Consider the following 22,060-nt stretch of genomic DNA (forward strand, 5'->3'; position numbering starts at 1 on the left):
TCTCCTTTGACGTGTGTCTGTGAATTCTTTAGTACTTTCTAGGAATGTAGAATAGGTGGGAGACAGATTTGTATCTAGGCCCATTTTTGTTATTTTTATTTTTTTAAGTTTTATTTATTTAAGTAATCTCTACACCCAATGTGGGGCTCGAACTCACAACCCCAAGATCATGCTCTTCCAACTGAGCCAGTCAGGTCCCTGAAGCCCATTTTTTTTAATGGGGAAGTTGAGGCACGATTTGTGTGTTTGAGTTCTGCTTCGAGCTCTGCACTGGTGGTGCAGAGCCTGCTTGGGAATCTCTCTCCCTCTCTGTCTCTCTCCCTTCCCCACTTGTGCGCTCTCTTCCTCTCTCTCTCAAAATAAATAAACTTTAAAAAATTGGGGAAGTTGAGGCCCAGAAAAGTTAACAGGTTTTCTTAATGTTGTGCTAGTTAATGGAGAAACCATGACTAAACCCAAGGTTGCTGAGATCTAATCTGAATTTGAGGTAGGTCTTCATTTTGTGTATCCAAATTTAGTGGTGGAAATTGACTAATAATGTTTCTTTATTTTCTGGCCCCTAGTTGGGCCAGGGGTGCCTAGGTGGCTCAATCAGTTAAGTGTCCAGCTCTTGGTTTTGGCTCAGGTCATGATCTCGCATGTTGTGGGATGGAGCCCTGAGTCAGACTCCATGCTGAATGGGATTCTCTCTCTCCCTCTCTCTCTGCCCCTCCCCTACTCACTTGCACGTGCTTTCTCTCAATAATTAATTAAAAAAATAAATTACTACTTGGGCCAAACACAATATGCTCTCAGCCCACATGTGACCATGGGTTGGTAAATTTTTAACTTTTTCAAAAAGTATTTTTAGCATTGGCATGGGACTTGTAGCCTGACTTCTTTTTTTTTTTTTTTCAATGTTTATTTATTTTTGGGACAGAGAGAGACAGAGCATGAACAGGGGAGGGGCAGAGAGAGAGGGAGACACAGAATCGGAAACAGGCTCCAGGCTCTGAGCCATCAGCCCAGAGCCCGACGCAGGGCTCGAACTCACAGACTGCGAGATCGTGACCTGGCTGAAGTCGGACGCTTAACCGACTGCGCCACCCAGGCGCCCCTAGCCTGACTTCTGTTCTAACCATCCCAAACACAGATCATCTAGCTAATGTCAACAGAGAAGCATTTCCTTATTTTTTTCATTCCCTTTCTTCTTCCCCAAATAACCCAGCACAGCAGTTTGTATTCCTGTTCTTGTAAGAGACCAGTTGAATTAGATTATCTGAATTCATTTATGGCATTAATGACCATTTTTGGTAGTTTCCTGATTTTATTGACTTGAATTGTAATCTAGGGTTAGACTAATACATGGCAGGTTACCCTTCATTATGGTTCCTGGAGTGATGAAACTTCAAGGCCTGTAATCAATTTAACAAGATAAAAAGAGATTCAAGTGTGCTGCATTTGAAGGGAAACCAGGGTAGTAATTGCATACTAGTGCCTCTTCCTTTCATTTACCTTTTACCTTAACTCACAAATCGCCCCGGGAGAGCTTGCAATCTTCATCCTTACCTGTAGCAGTTTTATAAAAAATATTTCCCATATTTTGACATCTTGCCTGAATTACTGTTGACTGACAAATGTGCTATTGATAATTTAGACACTGGGCCACTGATGCACTGTTTAATTAGGGAAGCGCTACCTGAGGGAGGACTGAGAAATTTTATAATGGGGAGAATTAAAAGATCATGCATTGAAGCAGCAGTGTGACTTGTTTTGGAAGATGAAGGTTATTGTAAAATTGTTTTCCTTGGTTATGCCACAGGGCCTTTCAGAAATGGTACACAATTTGGTGATGAGGTAGAGAAGAAAACCTTATCTTCTTCTCAACTCTACTACTTCCTCCTTAGTTCAAACTTTAACAATCTGTCACCTTGATTATTGCAATATCCTCATAACTGGTCTCCCCCGCTTCCATTATTGCTAGCTTTCAGTCTATTCTTAATACAGCAGTCAGAGCAATCCTATTCATAAATCCAGTCATGTTCAAATCCCTCTTTCCAATACCTCCCATATCATGTTAGGTGAAACCCAAGTGATGCCAATAGCCTTCTGGAGCCCTTTGTGATCCAGACTCTCATTACTTCTCTGGTGTCATATCCTCCTTCTCTCCCAATACTCTGTTCCAGCCACACTGGCTGTGCCTGTGACACACTGGGCATTGTCTTCCTTAGGATTTTTGCACTTGTTTCCTCTGCCTCCGGTCCTCTTCCCTCAGTAATCTGTATGCCTCGTTCCCTCACTCATCTGGGGTCGGGGAGAGGGGAAAGTGGGTGATGGGCATTGAGGAGGGCACCTGTTGGGATGAGCACTGGGCATTGTATGGAAACCAATCTGACAATAAATTATATTTAATATATATAAAAAAGGTCATCTTCTTACCGGGGCCTTCCCTGATTGTTTGACTTTAACTTGAAACCCTCCTTCAGTACTCTTACTTACTTTTCCTGCTCTTTTTTTTTTTTTCTTACCTGATCATATCACTTGCTAACCTACTCTATACTTTACTTATTTGTTTACGGTTTATAAAGGTGTCTCTGAGCAGGGCAGGAGCGTCTTGGGCCCACAAGGTGAGATTCTCTTCATCAGATTAAGGAAAGTTTTCTTTGAGGTTTATTAAGTGCTTTTTCTACATGTATTAAGATAATAATTAGATTGTTCTTTTAATGTGGGAATTACATTGCTAGGGGTGTTTCAATTTTCTCTCTTCAAAGAACCAACGTCTGTCTTTGTTGATGTTTATATTTGATTTCTACTTCATTCCTGCTCTTTCTTATTTCCTTCCTTCTACATTCTTTGAGTTTAGTTTTGTGTCCTTTTTCTAACTTCTTGACATAGATACTAGATCTGCCTTGATTTATCAGCCTTTTATCTTTTGTAAGATATACACTTAAGGAGAAGGCCACTTTCATGGATTGTTACCTATGCAGTCACACAGGGTACCACACTCAGAAGCCCTCCCCACCCCCAACTTGGTTTATGCTGTTGCCATCTTAAAATTTTTTATTTTATCTTAGTACTGCTTCTAAAATGGAATCTTATGGGGCAATAGAGCATGCACATGAACTTGGTAATATGTGCCATACACATGTCTGAAATTCCTTGCTACCCTGTTTGTAGATGGTGTTTGTGATGCTCCATGTTTACAGGATTCTCACATGTAAATATGTCATATGTTTATGCAGAACATAAAGATGAACAGTAAAAATTCATGCTAAGAGTTTAAAATTAAAAATTTTCTTTCTTAAAGATTCTTAAGATTATATTTAAATAGCAAATAGAAAATACCACAACAAGGGGCGCCTGGGTGGCGCAGTCGGTTAAGCGTCCGACTTCAGCCAGGTCACGATCTCGCGGCCCGTGAGTTCGAGCCCCGCGTCAGGCTCTGGGCTGATGGCTCAGAGCCTGGAGCCTGTTTCCGATTCTGTGTCTCCCTCTCTCTCTGCCCCTCCCCCGTTCATGCTCTGTCTCTCTCTGTCCCAAAAATAAATAAACGTTGAAAAAAAAAATAAAAAAAAAAAAAAAAAAAAAAAAAAGAAAATACCACAACAAGTTGAGAGCAAGAATGTGATGAAAAGGACAAAGCTTTATATAGTATCTTTAATGGGACTTCCCCTTACAGCCCAGCTTTTTGGACAAAGGGCCGTGCAATTTCATTTTGCACTGGGCCTGGCAAATTATGTAGACAGCCCTGCTTAAATGTCTTTCCAAGCACAGCATCCCAAAAGTTTGACAGAGCATATTTTCACTATAATTCAGTTCAAAATATTTTTAAAATTTCACTGAGAGTTTTCTTCCTTTTATCCATGGAATATTTACAAAATGAATTTCTTATCTCTCAAACATGTGGAGACTTTCTAGTTATTGTCTTATTATTTCTAGATTATCCTCAGTCTGTTGAGATCACATATTCTGTGATTTTATTCCTTTCAAACTTGTTGCTTTGGGGACGCCTGGGTGGCTCAGTCGGTTAAGCTTCCAGCTGTGGTTCGGTCAGGATCTCATGGTTCGTGAGTTCAGGCCCTCCATTGGGCTCTGCACAGTATGGAGCCTGCTTGGGATTCTCTCCCTCTCTCTCTCTGCCCCTCCCCTAATTGCTCTTTCTCTCTTTCTTTCAAAATAAATAAACTTAAAAAAACTTGTTGCTTTGTAATGCATGTAGTCAATTTTAGTAAATGTTCAATGAGCACTTGAAATATATATATTCTGCAAAATTCAGTGCAGTGTTTTTTATATGTTAAGCCCACTTTGTCAATTGTGTTATTTATATCTTCTATAGCTTTATTGAATTTTTGTCTGGTAAGTTGTTGAGAGAAATATGTTGAAATCTGTCTGTGCTCTTATTGTATTTTCTATTTCTCCTTTTAGTCCTGTCAATTATTAAATAATTATTTTATAAATTTTGAGGTTTATTGTGTTTCCATTTTCATTTGTTTCAAGATATTCTTTGGTTTTTCTTTTGATTTCATCTTTGACCCATTGGTTTTTCAGGAGTCTCTTATTTAAAAAAAATTTTTTTAATGTTTATTTATTTTTGACAGAGAGAGAGAGAGACAGAGCATGCAGCCCAGAGCCTGACGCGGGGCTCGAACTCACAGACCGCGAGATCATGACCTGGCTGAAGTCGGACGCTCAACCGACTGCGCCACCCAGGCGCCCCAAAAATATTTTTTAATGTTTATTTATTTTTGAAGGAGAGAGAGACAGAGTGTGAGTGGGGGAGGGGCAAAGAGAGAGGGAGACACAGAATCTGAAGCAGGCCCCAGGCTCTGAGCTGTCAGCATAGAGCCCGATGCGGTGCTCGAACTCACGAGTTACGAGATCATGACCTGAGCCAAAGTTGGACGCTCAACCAACTGAGCCACCCAGGTGCCTCTTCATAGAGAGAATCTTAAGCACGCTCCATGCTCAGCAGGGCTCGAACTCACAAACGGTGAGATCAGGACCTGAGCTGAAGTTGGATGCTCAACTGACTGAGCCACCCAGGTACCCCTAGAACATCAACTCTTGATCTCTAAGTTGGGAGTTTAAGCCCCATGTTGGGCATACAGCTTACTTTAAAAAAAAATTCCATAGGCAGAAATGGTTGGACGAGGAATTCCAGAAAGAGCCATGACTAATAATAAAAGATAGTCAACATTGGAAGAGGTATGGTGTTTCCCTCTAGCAGTATAATGATGTTTGAGGGTATCATCTAGGTGCCCTCAAAACTCACTGATGCAGAAATGGAACTATGGTGAGACTTGAGGTCATATTTTTATCCCATGCTGGTGAAACAGACCATACTTGTTATCTAAGTGTAGTGTTTGGCGATATGAGCTTATTATATCATATCATGTTTCCTCACATTTTTACCTACAAGTGGCCCAAAGGAATATCCCCATATTCTAGAAAGGAATAATTCCAGAATAAAAATAATAAGCCATTGTCCTAACTGCTTTGTTATAGTGTAAAATGTTGCACGCATTTTTATCTGGACTTGAAACCAAAAATCGAGAAAAATGATGAGCATCAATTTGTGGAGAGACTAATTACTACCGTATCATATTGTGTCCCATTCTTTTCCATGCCACATCCACCCATATGCCTATCTATTCTGTTGGTAGGAACAGTCAAAAATTGGAGAGGGATGAATACTGAAGTTAGAAGAAAACTCCAGTTCAGTTCTCCTTAGCGGCTCACAAAAGCCCAACTTCAGAGGATAGAAATAAATCAGTCTGTAGGTTCCCTGGATTTACTTTGTTTGTCTGAAGCAATTTATCCGAATAAACTTTCCTCTTACTTCTGTAGTGCTTGATAATACTGTCAGAAAAGATGTTAAGTTTTTTTTTTTTTAATTTTTTTTTCAACGTTTATTTATTTTTGGGACAGAGAGAGACAGAGCATGAATGGGGGAGGGGCAGAGAGAGAGGGAGACACAGAATCGGAAACAGGCTCCAGGCTCTGAGCCATCAGCCCAGAGCCCGACGCGGGGCTCGAACTCACGGACCGCGAGATCGTGACCTGGCTGAAGTCGGACGCCTAACCGACTAAGATGCTAAGTTTTAAGAAAATAATATTTTAAATCTTCTAAGAAATAAGCTTAAGAAAATAAATTATAGTGTAATAATTTCTTGTTTAAACCCAAATCAAACTACTTTATCACCTAACATTATTACCACTTCATTTTTGTTGTTGTTGTTGTTGTGTGTGTATGTGTTTAAGTAGGCTTCACACCCAGCATGGAGCCCAACACAGGGCTTGAACTCATGACCTTGAGATCAAGACCTGATCTGAGTTCGAGTCGAATACTCAACCAACTAAGCCATCCAGGTACTCCTATTTCCACATTTTTTTATGCTTTTAAATTATTTGGTAAGTGAAGAGAGTGGGTCGCCACACATTTGGTGTAATGATATTGCTGGGAAGGTGTCATCTTGATGTACACAAAGCCTCCTTACTGATGCTGAAATGGAACTATGATATGAGATTAGGGAAATTCCTACAGCTTGTATATATTCCTGCAGCACATTAAACATTTATGTCCAGATCTGAATTTGTTTCAAACCTCCTTTGTTGCTCTCTCTTTGGCTCTGCCAACTGAATGGGTAAGGGATTCAGCCTCCTGTGCTAGGGCTTTTCCTAAGGGAAAGAGCTGGTATACTTCATTTTTTATATAAACAGGCTGATTTCCTGTTTCTCTAAGACTCCATTTTGTGTACTGAAAGAAAAACAAAAGAAAGATGCAGCTGATTAAGTCCATTCCCCAAGGGTATTGTACTGGGCCAAAGATATACTGTATGTGATTGCTTTCGTTGATATTTGGTGTGCTTATAAAAAATAACAATAGCAAGCATTTATTAGGTTTTAATGTTGTAACAGTTGCAAGTACCTTACATTTCATTTTTAATCATTCTGATAGCCTATGAAGAAGGTGTTATTATTTCCATTTTATAAAGATGAGGAAACTGAGCCTCAGAGAGTTGAAGTGGCTTGCCCAAGGCACACAGTCAGTCAGTGTTGGAGCTGGAATTTTAGCTCAGGCAGGCAGACTATAGATTCCATGCTCTTAGCGAGGAATTGGCAAATTTTTCCGTAAGGCGATAGATAATAAATCTATTTAGGTTTCGTAGGCCATATAGTGTCTTTTGCAAGTACTTACCTCTGCTGTTGTAGAATAAAAGCAGTCATAAACAATATATAAATTAATGGAAAAGGCTGTGTCCAATAAAGCTTTATTTACAAAAACAAATGGAGGGATGTAGACTGTGGGCTATTCATTTGTTGAACTCTGCTCTTAACCACTATGAAATATTGTCACAATGTTAAGGATTAATGATTCATGAATAACCAAGGTGTTTTCCTTATTCTTCTATGGGAGATAGACAATGCTCTTAGTCTTATAGAATGAAAAGTCAAAAGGATACTTAATATTTGTAACCTTTTGTTTATAAAATATTTCCATATAGGTGGCCCAGTTAGTTAAGTGTGACTCGGTTTTGGCTCAGGTCATGATCTTGCAGTTCATGGGTTTGAGCCCCACATCAGCTCCGCACTGACAGTGCAGAGCTTACTTGGGATTCTCTCTCTCCCTCTCTCCCTGCCCCTCCCCTGCTTGCGTTCTCTCTCTCAAAATAAATGAATAAACTTAAAAAAATTTAAAGTATTTCCATATTTATATCTACATATACATTTATGTATATAAATGTACATATTTAGATGTGCAGGTATACATGAACATAGACATGCAGGTACACACAGGGGTATGTGTGCATGTGTTTGGGATATATATACACACACCTCCCTATATTATATATATATGTATATATATATTATATATATTATATATGTATATATATTATATATACATAATATATATATTATATGTAATATATACATAATATATATTATATATGTGTGTGTATATATATACACATACATATTAAAATGTTCATTGTGGTTATTTCTTGAGTTAGGGAATATTTTGAATTTTCTTTTGTAAAAGTGATGACTTTTCTAATTTTTATGTAATGCATATTTATTACTGACTGGAATCAGAGCAAATTAAAATTATAAAAACATATTTATTGGGATATTTTCCACGTGGGAGGCACAGAAATGGAGAAAAGACATAGCATTGGGTAGAAGCTAAAACCAGGAAAAAGAGGCTGCTCAGGCACATACCAAGGTTTAACAGATCTGACAATATGAGTTTTTTTATTTTTCAGCTCCATAAGTATTCTTATTTTTTAATATTTATTTTTGAGAGAGAAAGCACGAGCAGGGGAGGGGCAGAGAGAGAGAGAGACACACAGAATCTGAAGTAGGCTCCAGTCTCTGAGCTGTCAGCATAGAGCCTGATGTAGGGCTTGAACTCACAAGTGTGAGATCATGACCTGAGCCAAAGTCGGAGGCTTAACAGAGTGAACCATCCAGGTGCCCCCTGCCATAAATATTCTTACTGACTGATCTGTGAAAATGAATCTGGACTTTTTAAATGGATTACCTTTTCTAGTTATGATATTAAAATTTGTGAGAAAGCATTAAAGATACATTAGAAGGAGAAAAAAATTGATTTCAAATTCCAATGTGCTTACACAATGAACTTACGCAGGACAAATGGCTTCCCCATTGTCTAACTCCTGTAGTATGGGTGGCTTCTCCAGGGCCTAGCTTCTATGGTACAAGGGATCCAGCAGCTCCCAGCTGCCCTAAGGTCTTCCTGGTAATGCTCTCTTAGGTGATTTTGCAGTGGAGTGCTTCTGCTAAAACACTTCCCATGAACTCCCATGACAATGAATTTCTGACAAGTTCCAAAGAACAAATTTCTGGCAAGTTTTACTGGTGTGGCATCACAGCAACCTCTTTGCCATCCAGTCAGCCATGGCTATGTCCTCTTCCCCAATGTTTATATCCCAGCCCTATTGGAGGAGGGTTGTGGGACTGAGGAGGAACTCTTCCTTGGGAATTCAATCTCTGCATTGGGGGTAGTGATTGCTCGTTATATATGTTATTTCTGTACAGTGAAACCTTGGATTGCAAGTAACTTGTTCTGCAAGTTTTTAGCAAGATGAACAACGATTTCTAATAAATTTTAACTTGATAAACGAGCAGTGTCTTGCAATATGAGTAGTATATGATGCTGAATGTCACGGGATCACAACTGAGTCAATGGTATACAAGTACTTTGGATTACAAGCCTGTTTCTGGAATGAATTATGTTCACAGACCAAAGTTTTACTGTATTTATTATTTCTTTTGTTTCTTTTATTTTTTTTAATGTTTATTTTTGAAAGAGAGAGTCTGAGTGGGGGAGGGGCAGAGAGGGAGGGAGAATCTAAAGCAGGTTCTTCACTGTCAGTACAGAGCCTGATGTGGGGTTCAAACTCACAAGCCCTGAGATCATGACCTAAGCCAAAGTTGGACACTCAACTGACTGAGCCACCCATGCACCACTATTATTATTATTTTTAATGTTTATTTATTTTGAGAGCGAGCAAGAGCATGCATGTGTGCAAGCAGTGGAGGGGAAGAGAGAGGGAGAGAGAGAATCCCAAGCAGGCCCCACTCTGTCAGCACAGAGCTTGAACTTATGCACTGTGAGATGACCTGAGCTGAAATCAAGAATCAGATGCTTAACTGATTTGAACCACTCAGGTGCCCCTGCTATTTCTGTATTTAGAATGGTCTCTACTTCTTCCTAGCCAATCCCTTCTTACTATAATTTTCTGTTGTAACTAAATTTTTTTCTTTAATTTTAGAGAGAGAGAGTGTGTGCAAGGCTGGGGGGAGGGACAGAGGGAGAGAGAATCTTAACCAGGCTCCGTGCTCAGTGCAGAACGCTGCACGGGGCTTGATCCTACAGTCCTGGGATCATGATCTAAACCAAAATCAAGAGTCAGATGTTCAACCGAGCCACCCAGGCACCCCATATAATTAATAGTTTTTATATTAAACTTTCCCTGTTAAAATTACCATGTCATTTATTTCACCTGATTGGACCCAGACTGATACACCAGCACACTGAACCTGGCTGCTTAGGATATCTGAGGACCAAGCAGACAGAGTCTTCTTAATCAACCAAGAGGGAGCCAACTAAATTGGGAAAGTGAATATTGACCTTTCTGACAGTTACCGAAGGACTGAATCAGGAGCAGATTTATTATCTAAAACCAAATGCTGTTGCTCTTATTTTCTGAGTTGGATGAAACTGCTCTTGGTCTCTCTCAATTTTACATTGCCTATTTGATATGGACTTTATGTCTTCAAGTTAGTTTCATGCATATGGTTAAATTATCTTTTTCTAGAATGGCGGTGTTCTGTAGTGGCAAGTATAGATTTGGAGCAAGGCAGATCTGTTTGAATCCTGACTTTATCACTGACTCGCTATATGAACTTATGTAAATAAATTAGTCTTTCTGAGTCAGTTCAGATTTCCCCTTTGTAAAATGGGGGAAATGGTACCTACCTAATGTGTTACTTATGGTTTCTCTATTTTTATTTTTTTCAAGTTCCAAAAAAACTTTGTTACATACAGAGGGGAGGGGTTCAGTCCTTCTTGGATACCCTTTTCCTCATAGCTGCCAGGATGTTGCTTAGCTCCTCTTTCTTCCTTTGGCACGGATGTGTGTCCCTACCCTTTTCTTGATGAAGTCAAGAGTGCACTTGTCCTTGGAGACCTTGGGCAGCTCCATGGCTCACTGCTGGTATGGGGTGAAGCCGCACACCTCTCTGATCATGTCCCACATGAACTTGGTGTGCCTTGTGAGGCACTTGGTCATGTTCTTGGTCACCTTGTGGCCCTTGTTGAGGCCCATGGCCACAAGGCAGCTCACAGCTGTGGCTGATTGTCCTCAATAGCTCCTGCCTGTTACTGGAGGTTTAATACCAATGAGTGTAGGGGCACCTGGGTGGCTCAGTTGGTTAAGTGTCCAACTCTTGATTTTGGCTCAGGTTATGATCTCACAGTTCATGGGCTCATTCCCCGCCTTGGGCTCTGTGCTGACAGCTCGGAGCCTGGAGCCTGCTTCAGATTCTGTGTCTCCCTCTCTCTCTGTCCCTCCCCTGTTCACGCTTGTCTCTCTCTCTCTCTGCTGCACACCCACTTATGCTCTCTCTGTCTCAAAGATAAACATTAAACCAATGAGTGTAAAGGCCATATGGTGCTTCATACATAGTAATTGCTAAATTTCAGCTAGTAATTTTTGCTATTATTAGTGTGTACAGGAAATTATTCTTCAAGTAGATGTAGAGGAAACAAGAGTTATGATCTTAAAGCTGGACCCACATGTATGTTAGGAGCAGATTGTAACATAAAGGTATGAAAGACTCTTTGTCTCCCTAGCTCCCTTTTCTTTCAGGAAGACGCATACCTGTAGTCTATAAGTAGACAGTGAAGAACCAGGATGAAGTCCAGGAGCAGATGTTGGAAGCAACATTGGTCCCGTTAGGTCCTGACTGAGCTTAGCATGCTTAGGTGCGAGTGAGAGGGGCTGGCTCTCGCTTAAAGAATGGTGACTCCAAATTAGGTAACAATCATATTATACCAATAGTTAGGACCCCTGCTGTAAGTAGGTTTTGTCTTGATTTAGCTTCCCATGATGCCTAAGGAATAAAGAGAAGGCTTATTTGATATGCACACCAGGATGTATGCATGTGTTGGGTGGTGCTGAGTGTCTTTTAGTGGACTCCTACTGTGATTGACTCCTTACAAATAAAATGTGCATGTAGCTTGGTTCCCTTTTCATGTCTCTGTAAAACAAGACAGATTCCAGTTCTTCTAGCCTGAGACCATGTCCCGGAGGAGCTTCTGGTGTGTCACATCTGCCTCTCTGTGTGTCTATTTGCCTCTGTACTTGTCAGTGACATTCATCAGTGGAGGGAAATAGCTTTTGCAGTTGCAGATCTGTTGTTGAGTTTGGCCAGGCCTGGCTAAGTAGGTTATGCCTGGCTCAGGCTGGTCTTCTATGGAAGTAGAGTAAGTGGTATTCTTTGGATTAAGTTATCAAGGACCCATGTTAACATTTATTGCGTACTTTGTGGAAGATTCTGTACTAAATGTTAATAAATTATCTCCTTCCCAACCTCAGAAGACTATGAAGTAGGTGCTATTATTATCTAATTTTATAGATGAGAAAACTGAGGCTTAAGTGATTTATCCAAAGTTACACAGCTAAAAAGTGGCGTTCATTCATTCAATGAGGATTTTTTTGAGCAACCTCTATGCATTGAGTACTGTTCTAAGTGGTAGGGATATACCAGAAAACAAGAGAGACAAATACCCCTGACCTCATGGATCTTATATTTCTAATGGTAAAAAACAAAAATTGAGGGGCGCCTGGGTGGCGCAGTCGGTTAAGCGTCCGACTTCAGCCAGGTCACGATCTCGCGGTCCGTGAGTTCGAGCCCCGCGTCGGGCTCTGGGCTGATGGCTCGGAGCCTGGAGCCTGTTTCCGATTCTGTGTCTCCCTCTCTCTCTGCCCCTCCCCCGTTCATGCTCTGTCTCTCTCTGTCCCAAAAATAAATAAACGTTGAAAAAAAATTAAAAAAAAAAACACAAAAATTGAAATGTATGTTATATGGTGATAAGTGCTAAGAAGATATCTAAAACAGAGAAGGGTATAGGGAGTATGTATATAAGATTGCAGTTTATTATTTTTTTATTAAAAAATTTTTTTAATGTTTATTTATTTTTGAGAGAGAGAATGTGAGTGAGGGAGGAGCAGAGAGAGAGGGAGACACAGAATCTGAAGCAGGCTCAGGCTTTGAGCTGTCAGCACATAGCCCGATGCGGGGCTCAAACTCATGAACCGGGAGATCGTGACCCAAGCTGAAGTCGGATGCTTACCGACTGAGCCACCCAGGTGCCCCATGATTGCAGTTTAGAGAAAGTGGTCAGAAAAGATGTCACTGACAAGGTGACATTCGAGCAGAGCTGTGAGGGACGTGAGAGAGTGAGCCATGAGAATATCTGCAAGGAGGAGAATTCCAGGCAAAGGGAACAGAAGTGTCAAAGGCCTTGATGCAGGAATATTCCTGGCATGGTGTAGTAACAACAAAGAGGTTAATAGGACTGGAACACAGTGAGCAGAAGGGATAGTAGGAGATGAGATAAGAGAAGTAACAAGGATCCAGGTTGTATAGGACCTTATAGCCATTGTAAAGATTTGACTTTTACTCTGAGACTAGAGAGTTTGGGCACAAGAGTGATATATATATAGACTTTTCTTTTAATAGGATCCATCTATTATATTGAGAATAAACTGGGGTTAAACAGGTATAGCAAGGAGGAAGAATACATTAAGTGATTTGTCAAAAGATTAATCTTTTTTTAAATGAACACTTTTTATTTAAAAAATTTTAATGTTTATTTTTAAGAGAGACAGAGCGTGAGTGAGCAGGGGAGAGGCAGAGAGAGAGGTAGACACAGAATCCAAAGTGGGCTCCAGGCTCTGAGCTGTCAGCACAGAGCCATATGTGGGGCTCAAACCCACAAACTGAGATCATAATCTGAACCAAAATCAAGAGTCAGATGCTTAACCAACTGAGTCACCTAGGCGCCCCACAAAAAATTAAATCTTTGAGTTCAACTCAATAAACACTGAATACAGGAGTGCCTGAGTAACTCAGTCAGAAGAGCATGTGCCTCTTGATCTTGCAGTTGTGAGTTCAAGCCCCATGTTGGGTGTAGGTATTACTAAAAAAATTAAGGAGCATCTGCGTGGCTCAGTTGGTTAAGTGTCTGACTCTTGATTTCAGCTCAGGTCATGATCTCACGGTTTGTGAGATTGAGCCCCATGTCGAGTTCTGCACTGACAGTGCAGAGCATGGTTGAGATTCTCTCTCTCCCTCTCTCTCTGCTCCTCCCTGACTCATGCATGCACAGGCGCACTCTTTCTCTCTCCTTCAAAATAAATAAACTTTTGGTGCCTGGGTGGCTCAGTCGGTTAAGCGTCTGACTCTTGATTTCAGCTCAGGTCATGATCTCACAGTTTGTGAGATAGAGTCCCGCATTAGGCTTTGTGCTGGCAGCACAAGGCTGCTTGGGATTCTCTCTCTAACCCTCCCTGCCCTACCCCCCACCCCCAAATAAGTTAAGAAACTTAAAAAAATAAATTAAAAAAAATTAAACACTGAATAAAGGGCTGGATCTAGTATTTGTGGAGTCTGAGGCTTTATACAATTTGGGGGGCCATCTTAAAGAATTCAAAAATAGGTATATATGTGAGTTATTTATTTTTAAAATTAAATTAAAAAATTTTTTAGAGAGAGTGAGTGCGTGAGCGAGTGAGAGGGGCAGAGGGAGAGAGAGAAATCTTAAGCAGGTTCCATGCTCAGTGCGGAGCCTGATGTGGGGCTTGATCCCATGATCCTGGGATCATGACCTGAGCCAAAATCAAGAATTGGACACTCAACTGACTAAGCCACCCAGGCACCCCACATTTTTTAAATTAAAAAAAAGGAAGAGGGGCATCTGGGTGGCTCATTCGGTTGAGCATCTGACTCTTGATTTCAGCTCAGGTCTCTTGGTTTGTGAGATTGAGCCCTGAATTGGGCTCTGCATTGACAGTGACGGTGCAGAGCCTGATTGGGATTCTCTTTCTCCCTCTCTCACTGCCCCTCCCCTGGTTGTACTCTCTCTGTCTATTTCAAAATAAAAATAAACATTAAAAAAAAGAAGGGACTGGGAAAGGGTCTATGCAAGTAAGGGACTCTAAAGCATTAAGCTTCATTAACTTCACAAGTATGTCTGCCTCTGAGTGAATTACTGTGTATCCGACTGTATGCTAGGCCCTGGGAGCAGAGGGATGGATAAATCACAGTGATTAAATTGAACACCTGGACTATTGGAAAGCCTTCTCTCTGACTTTCCATATCTCCTTTTCTTCAATCAACCCAGCATACAACTGAAGATTTATTTTCCTAAATCACTGCTGTATCACTATGGTACTCCTCTTCTAAAAGCCTCTCATTGACTTTCCATTGCTTGAAGCAGTTCTCATATTCTATCAGGCATCAGAATCACTTGATGAGGTCTGTGTGTGTGTGGGGGGGGGGAATGCTTGTTCAAAATACAGGTTCCCTGGCCCCAGCCCTAAAACTGCTGAATCAGAGTCATTGGACTCCGGGCCTGTAATTCATTTTAAACACTCTCTCCAGGTGATTCTGATGTGGGTGGCTACACTTTAGTAGTAGCTAATGTGCTGAGGCCAAAGCTCCTTAATATGGGATATCATCCATAGTCTTGACCTACTTGTATCCTTCTTATTCTTCAACATAGACCATCCATTCTAGCCATTGTTTCTCAAGCATGCTTGACACATTTCTGACTCTTTAGAATCTTTGATCACTTTGCTCCACCTGGCTGAAATGCCCTTTCTTTCCTTACTGCCTCTCCAAATATTAGCCATTTCTTAAGTCCTAATTCAGGTTTAGTCTCTTTCTTGGTGCCTTCTCTGACCCAACAGCCCATAGCCTTCACACTCCCAGAGTACTCACCAGAAACCTTGTCATGTTTATTGCATTATTATACTTCTTAGGTCTGTTAGCTCAACTAGGCCATAAATTCCCTCAATGTAGGGTCCATTCCTTTACCTTTTTGTATCTCCCAAGGGCCTTTCCCAGTACTGAGCAGGCAGAAAAACAAAAGGAGGAGGCAGGGAAGAGTGTTTATGCTCACAATGGAGCATATTTCTTGTCCTTTATATTCTCATTTAGTAGAGCATAACAAATTCCCAAACAACTACTTTTCAATGAACAACGCAGATTTGGTTCATAAATACAGGTTCCAAAAATACATTGAAGATAAAACCTCTTTGGCTCAGATTCTCCTGTCGCAGGAAGGTATTCAGTGATATACTACTGGATACTGGCTGCTATTTTAGTAAATATTTCAGGAATCAATTTATTCTGTGCTGTGATTTTTAAATTTTTATCCAAGGTTGTTGTATTTCATGTTTTGTTGCTCTTGAAGGAGTTTATCTGCATGCTGAAACTGTGTACTTCTAGGTTATTGGAAAAGAAACTCTATCACCAAAGTATATCTAGAGGTTGCATTGAGGTTTACTAATGATTATGACATTATACTTATCAAGGTTTAAGACAAGAGGATGGTTCCAGAGTCACTCTCCCATTAACGTGTTCACACAAGAATGAGTATAATGTCTACATTTTTTAAAGGAGGGCAAACAGGCACAGGTTAATAAGACATGGTCAGATGGGGCATCTGGGTGGCTCAGTCAGTTAAGCCTCTGACTCTTGGTTTTGGTCATGATCTCATGGTTTGTGAGATTGAGTCCTGCGTCAGGCTCTGTGCTACAGCATGGAGCCTGCATGGGATTCTCTCTCTCCCTCTCTCTCTGCCCCTTCCCCCCTCAAAATAAGTAAATAAACATTAAACAAAAGAAAAGAAAAGAAAAAGCCATGGTCAGGCAGTGAGATTGTAATCTTGCTGAAAATTAAGATTATGGAGCCTTGTTTTTTCTATTTTTATTGTTTAGTATATTGAGTTTCAAACTGTTTTCCAGAGTCTTAGGGTTCTACAGAGTTACTCTGATGGCCACTGAGAGCTAGGGTCTGGTGGTTAGGGCTGATATTGTTGTAAGAAACAGAGAAGTATTCAAATTCCATTTGGCTTCTGCCTTCGTCCCAAAGGGTAGAACTCTGCATGGTAAGAATGAATCCAATGTCAAGATAAAAGTTGAGCTTGTGACCTCAAATCTTTTGGCACAGTTTATATTCTAGGGGACTGATCACAGATGGGATTATAGCACTGCTGTTTAGGAATCTTTAAGGAATCACGAAAATGGACTTACTTCCCAGTAAGGAAACTGGGAGAGGAACAGATACTGTTCTGATTTTCAAAATGGAAGAAGGTAGAGTCTGTGAACTATATAGACTCATAAACTCAACTTTATTTTTTAATAAGTGAACTCGACACCTAACATGGGGCTTGAACTCACAACCCTGAGATCAAGAGTCACATGCTCTACCCACTGAGCCAGCCAGGTGCCCCAAGACTGATAAGCTCAACTTTTATTATTTCTGTTTTCAATGTCATTGACTTCCACTATTTATTTCCTTCTCTTTGCTTGCTTTGAGTTTGTTTTTAGTTTCTTTTTTTAATGTTTTATTATTTGTTTTGAGAGAGAGTGTGTGAGCCGAGGAGGGGCAGAGAGAGAGAGAGAGAGGGAAATAAAGGATCTGAGGTGTGTTTTGTGCTGTCAGCAGAGCGCCCCATTCATGCTGGGCTCAAACTCACAAACTGTGACATCATGACCTGGGCTGAAGTCGGACACTTAATTGACTGAGCCATCCAGGTGCCCCTGTTTTTAAAATTTTTTTTTCAACGTTTATTTATTTTTGGGACAGAGAGAGACAGAGCATGAACGGGGGAGGGGCAGAGAGAGAGGGAGACACAGAATCGGAAACAGGCTCCAGGCTCTGAGCCATCAGCCCAGAGTCCGACGCGGGGCTCGAACTCACGGACCGCGAGATCGTGACCTGGCTGAAGTCGGACGCTTAACCGACTGCGCCACCCAGGCGCCCCTGGGTGCCCCTGTTTTTAGTTTAAGTCAGGCCTTTTAGGTTATTGAGACTTTTTCTCTTTTCTTTTTGTTTTTTTTTCTAAATTTTAATTTATTTATTATTATTTTTTAAATTTTTGACAGAGAGTGAGAGCAAGACAGCATGAGCAGGGGAAGGGCAGAGGGATAGAGACTGTTAAGCAGGCTCCATGCCCAGAGCAGAGCCCAGTCTCACGACTGACCCTGAGATCATGACCTGAGCCAAAATCAAGAGTCAGACAGCTTAACCCACTAAACCACCCAGGTCTCCCTTCTCTTTTCTAATGTAAGCATTTAATCCTATAAATTTCTTTTTAGCACTTCTTTAGCTATATCCTTCAATGTCTGATATGTTTATTTTTATTTTCAATCAATTCAGTGTATTATTTTAATTTCTTTAAGACTTATTCTTTGCCTTAAGGATTATTTAGATTTTGATTTGTTTCCAAGGGTTTGGAGATTTTCCTGTTATCTGTTATTGATTTTTTTTATTGGTATATGTTCCATGTGCATGTGAAAAGAATGTGTACTCTGCTGTCGTTGAGTGGTGTGTTCTATAAATGCCGTTTAGACCCTGTCAGTTGATGGTGTTGTTGAATGCTATATGCTTGTTGATTTTCTGCCTAGTTCTGTCAGTTTTTGAAACAAGAGTTTTGAAGTCTTCAATTATAATTTTTTGTCTGTTTCTCCTTTCATTCTATCAGTATTTGCTTCATATATTGTGCAGCTCTGTTGTTCGGGGCATAAACAATGGGAATGTGTTATGTCATCTTAATAGACTGACACTTTCATTATATAATGCCCTCTCCCTCTTTATCTCTGATAATTTTCATTGCTCTGGTCTACTTTGATATTAATATAGCCACACTTGCTTTTCTTTGTTTAATATATGTATGATATAACTTTTTCTATCCTTTTACTTCCAACATGTGTATATTCTGATATTTGAAGTTTCTTTTATAAGCATATCATTGTGTCATATTTGGAAACTATTCTGCTACTTTGTCTTTTAATTTGTGTATTTAGACTGTATACATTTAATGTAATTATTGATATGTTAGGGCTTAAGTGTAACATTGTTTTCTGTTCTCTCTGTTCTTCACTTTTGTGTTTATTTTTCCTTCATTCTTTTGATTTCCTCATACCTTCTTTAGAATTCCATTTTGATTTATCTATATTTTTTTACAACTTTATTGAGACATAATTCACATACCAAACAATTTGGCCACTTAAAGTACACAATTCGATGGTTTTAATATATTGAATTGTGTAATCATCACCACAATCTTTATCACCCAAAAAGAAACCCTGCAACCCTCTAAGCAACCACAAATCTACCTTTCTCTCTCTCTCTCTCTCTCTCTCTCTCTCTCTCTGTCTCTCAATTTTGTGAATGGAACATTATATTATGTGGTCTTTTGTGACTGCCTTTACTTAGCATGTTTTCAAGGGTCATCTCTGTTGTAACATGTATCGGTACTTCATTCTTCTTATGGTTGACTAACATTCCATTAGACAGAGATACAATATTTGTTTATCCCTTCGTCATTTGATGGACATTTGAGTAGATTCTGCCATTTGGCTATTACAAATAATGCTGCTATGAACTTTTGTGCACAAGTTTTTGTGTGGATGTGTTTTCACTTCTCTTGGGCATATATCTAGGAGGAGTAGAATTGCTTGGTCAAATGGTAACTTTATGCTTAACTTTTTGAGGAATTTCCAGATTGTTTTCCAAAGTGGCTACACAGTTTGATATTCCCACCAGCAGTGTATAAGGGTTATGGCTTTATATCCTCACCAAACTAACTCTAATTATCCTTTTCCTTTTTGTATAACCATCCTGGTAGGTATGAAGTGGTATCTCATTGTGATTTTTATTTATATTTCCCTGATAATGAATGACATTGAACATTGCTTCATGTGTTTATTGTCCATATCTTTGGGGAAATGTCTGTTTAGATAATTTGCTGGTTTTAAAAATTGGGTTGTCATTTTATTATTGTGTTTTAATCATTCTTTATATATTCTAGGTATGAGTCCCTTATTAGGTATATGATTTACAAAAATTTTCTCCATTTCTGTGAGTTGTCTCCACTTTCTTGATAGAATCCTAAGAAACAAAAGTTTCTTAAAATTTTTTATGACATTTAAGTTACTTGTTTTTCTTATGTTGCTTGCATTTTTGGCGTCATATCTAAGATTCCACTGACAAATCCATATTCTATTTTCTGAGAGTTTTATAGTTTAGACTCTTTAAAAAAATGTTTATAAGTTAATTTATTTTGAGAGAGAGAGAATGAGAGAGAGTGTGTGTGAGCAGGAGTTGGGGGGCAGAGAGAAAGGGAAGGAGAGAATCCCAAGCAGGCTCCTCATTGTCAGCACAGAGCCTGATGTGGGGCTCAGTCTCACGACCCTGAGATCATGACCTGAGCTGAAATTAAGAGTCAGCCACTTAACCACCTGAGCTACCCAGGCGGCCCTATGGTTTTGACTCTTATATTTGGGTTTTTATTCATTTTGAATTTTTGTATGTTGTGTGATATACAGATCCAACCTCATTCTTTTATATGTGGCTATCAAGTTGTCCAAGCACCATTTATTGAAAAAACTGTTCTTTCCCACCGAATTGTATTGGTGTGTCTATTGAAAATCAACTGACCATATACATGGGCTTTTTTCTAGACTCTCAATTATATTCCACTCATCTACATGTCTATTCTTATGCCAGTACCATGCTGTCTAGATTACTGTTGTTTTGTAGTACATTTTTAACTCAGGAAATTTTAAGTCCAACTTTTGTTCTTTTCTAAGATTATTTTGGCTATTGTGAGTTCCTTGAGTTTCCATAGGAATTTTAGGATCAGTTTGTTAATTTCTAGAACGTAGCCAGTTGGTATTTTGATATAGATTAAATGGAATCTTTAGGTCAATTTGGGGAGTACTACTATCTTAACAATATTATGTCTTCCAATCTGTGATGGCTAATTTTATGCATCAATTTGGCTAGACCACAGTACCCAGATATTTGGTCAAATATCAGTGTGGATGTTGCTGGGAAGATATTTTTTAGATGCTCTCCATAATGTGGATGGACTTCATCTAATCAGTTGGAAGGTTTAAGAGAAAAAAGACTGACCTCCGCACAAGAAAGGATTCTGTCTGCTGACTGCCTTCAAACTCAAGCATCCCTTCTTCCCTGGGTGCCCAGCTAGTTTTGCATTTCTTTTATTAAAATTATTCCTAAATGTTGTGTTCTTTTTGATGGTATTTTAAATGGAATTGTTTTCTGAATTTCATTTTCATATTGGTCATTGAAAATGTATAGAAAGACAATTGATTCTTATATATTTGTCTTCTATTTTGCAGCCTTGCTTAACTCATTTATTAATTTTTACAGTTTTTCAAAAATGGATACTTTTGGGAGGTACCTGGGTGGCTCAGTTGGTGACGTGTTGGACTCTTGATCTCAGCTCAGGTCTACTTAAAAAAATTGGTTCTTGTATATGCTAACTAATTTGGATGTAAATTAAAAAATAAAATTAATTTAAAAAATGGGTTCTTTTGGGGCGTCTGGCTCACTCACTCAGTAGAGCATGTGACTCTTGATCACAGGGTTGTGAGTTTAAGCCCCACCCATGTTGGGTGTGGAGCCTACTCAAAAAAATGGATTCTTTAGGATTTTCTACATACCAGATGATGTCTTGTGTGAATAGAGATAGTTTTACCTCATCCTTCCCAATCTAGATATCTTTTATTTCATTTTCTCGACTAGGTGTCCTGGTTAGAAACTCCAGTAAAAATTTTGAATAGAAGTGGTGAGAGCAGACATTCTTGTCTTGGTACTAGTCTTAGAGGGAAAACACCCATCTCTTACCATTAAGTAGGATGTTAGCTATAGGTGTTTTGTAGATGCTTTTTATCAGACTGATGGTTCCCTTCTATTCCTAGTTTGAGTATTACTGATATGAAAAGGTGCTGGAGTTTCTCAGATGTTTTATCTGCATCTATTGAGATGATCCGTGTGTTTTTTGTTTTTTAATTCTGTTCACATGGTATATTATATTTATTGATTTTTTTTCCAAGTTAATATACCCTCGTGTTCATGGGATAAATCCCAGCTAGTCATGGTGTATAATTCTTTCTATATGTTGATGTATTTGGTTTGCTAGTATTTTGTTGAAGATTTTTGAGTCTGTATTCTTAAGAGATACTGGTATGTAGCTTTTTTTTCACATCATGTCGTTGTCTGATTTTAGCACCAGTGTAACAAGGGACTCATAGAATGAGTTGGAAATGTTCCCTCTTCTTTTTGGGGGGAAATTTTTTCAAGAATCAACATTAATTCTTTAAGTATTTGGCAAAATTTACCTGTAAAGTCACCTGGTCCTGGGCTTTTTCTTTGTTGGGAAGTGTTTGATTACTGATTCAGTTTCTTGTTAAAAGTCTACTCATATTTTTGTTTGTTGTTGAATCAGTTT

The 22,060-nt window shown here is 39.4% G+C and overlaps 1 pseudogene; it reads right to left on the reverse strand.

Annotated features, from left to right (window-relative positions):
* Positions 1-10,440: 10,440 nt before the first annotated feature.
* On the reverse strand, positions 10,441-15,293 carry LOC122477135 (annotated as a pseudogene).
* Positions 15,294-22,060: the final 6,767 nt, after the last annotated feature.

The sequence above is a fragment of the Prionailurus bengalensis genome, chromosome X (genome assembly GCF_016509475.1).
Source record: "Prionailurus bengalensis isolate Pbe53 chromosome X, Fcat_Pben_1.1_paternal_pri, whole genome shotgun sequence".
Classification (NCBI taxonomy): domain Eukaryota; kingdom Metazoa; phylum Chordata; class Mammalia; order Carnivora; family Felidae; genus Prionailurus; species Prionailurus bengalensis.